The sequence below is a fragment of the Salvelinus sp. IW2-2015 genome, linkage group LG11, assembly GCF_002910315.2.
Source record: "Salvelinus sp. IW2-2015 linkage group LG11, ASM291031v2, whole genome shotgun sequence".
In the NCBI taxonomy this organism is placed as follows: domain Eukaryota; kingdom Metazoa; phylum Chordata; class Actinopteri; order Salmoniformes; family Salmonidae; genus Salvelinus; species Salvelinus sp. IW2-2015.
Window position 1 is genome coordinate 14,826,716 of NC_036851.1, and position 1,689 is coordinate 14,828,404.

The window sequence follows — 1,689 nt, forward strand, 5'->3', positions numbered from 1 at the left end:
TGTATTGTAATAAATCTACACCCTATTCCCTACGTAGAACACTACTTTAGACCTGGTCAGAAGCACGTAGTGCACTACGTAGGGAATAGGGAACCATTTGGAACAGAGCAGTAATTCGCCTGAACATCTTCCTCTTCCTCATCTGGTTTCTTGAACAGCCTTCACTCCTCCCCTCTTCCTCCCTCCTCCCGTTTCATTCTATTCTATCAGCCACACCACTAGCTCACCTCCACACAATACATTTACAAGTTAAAGACACACCTTGGAATAAATAACAAAGGAAAACTATTACTAGATGAAGTTGTGTTTTTTATTATTTCCCATCACCATAAATCATATTTAATCACTGAACAGTAGCAGACCTAACTTCATCTGTTCCTGACTCTGGATAGTGGATTAAAAAGACCATCAATCTCCAATGATATTAAAGTACTTATCTGAACATTACTGATATACTGAGTGGCAAGTCAAGATATCTTGCTGGTTTTATTGTTTGGTCAATAGCACCACCTGCTGGACAGGTTTAATGTTGCTGACTGAGCAGTATGGGAGGATGAAAGATGACACATTTAGGGCCGGTTTCCTGGACATCTACATTGAACATACTTTTAGTCCAGGACTAGGATTAATCTGTGTCTGGGAAACCAGTCCATATAGTTTAGTAGAAAGTAAGTGGGATACAGCTACTCTCTCTCTTTTTTTTTCTGTGAGTAAAACAGAACTCATTTGGCAGCAAACTTCCATACAGGAAGTGAAAAATCTGAAAATGAGGCTCTGTTTCAGGGCCTGCCTATTCAATTGGCTTTTATTTATCGGTATGTATGCACGTCATACGCCTTCCACTAGATGTCAACAGGCAGTGGAAGGTGGAATGGGATGTCTAGCTTGATCTGAGGCCGAACAAGAGCTTTTGGAGTGACAGGGCCGGGTGTTTTCTTTGTCTTCGACGGCGCGCGAGGGACTTCGACATTGTCTTCTGAAAAGCGTTCAGTATACACGGCAAATATCTCCGGCTCTGATTTTATTTGATACATATTAGATATGTGATAATAATATCATAAAGTAGGTTTTTTCAACCGAGTTTTATCAGTTTATTCAACGTTTATTGGGACTTTTGGAGTTTTCCGTTCTTTGCGCCAAGAGAGGACGGGAATGTTAGCAACCTTGGCTAGCATTGTGGTGCGAATTTGACAGAAGAAATGGACATTCTAAAACCAAATGATTTATTCTGGACCAAGGACTCCTTGTACAACATTCTGATTCTCAGCAAAATTAAGAAAACATTTATGATGTTATTTCGTATTTCTGTGTAATATTTTGATGCCTATTCTCCGCCGTGTTGGTGAGCGCTGTCTCACAATAACCCAATACTGCATGCTGTATGTTGTGGTAAAGTTATTTTTTTTAATCTAACACAGCGGTTCCATTAAGAACCAGTGTATCTTTCATTTGCCATACAACAAGTATTTTTATGTAAAGTTTATGATCAGTTCTTTGGTCAGATTAGGTGAGTGTCCAAAATTTCTCCGGACATTCTGGGGAAATGTTGCTACGTATTCACAATGTATAACCACAATTTGCAGCTCTAAATATGCACATTTTCGACCAAAACATAAATGTATTGTATAACATGATGTTATAAGCCTTCATCTGATGAAGTTGTCCAAAGGTTAGTGATTAATTTTATCT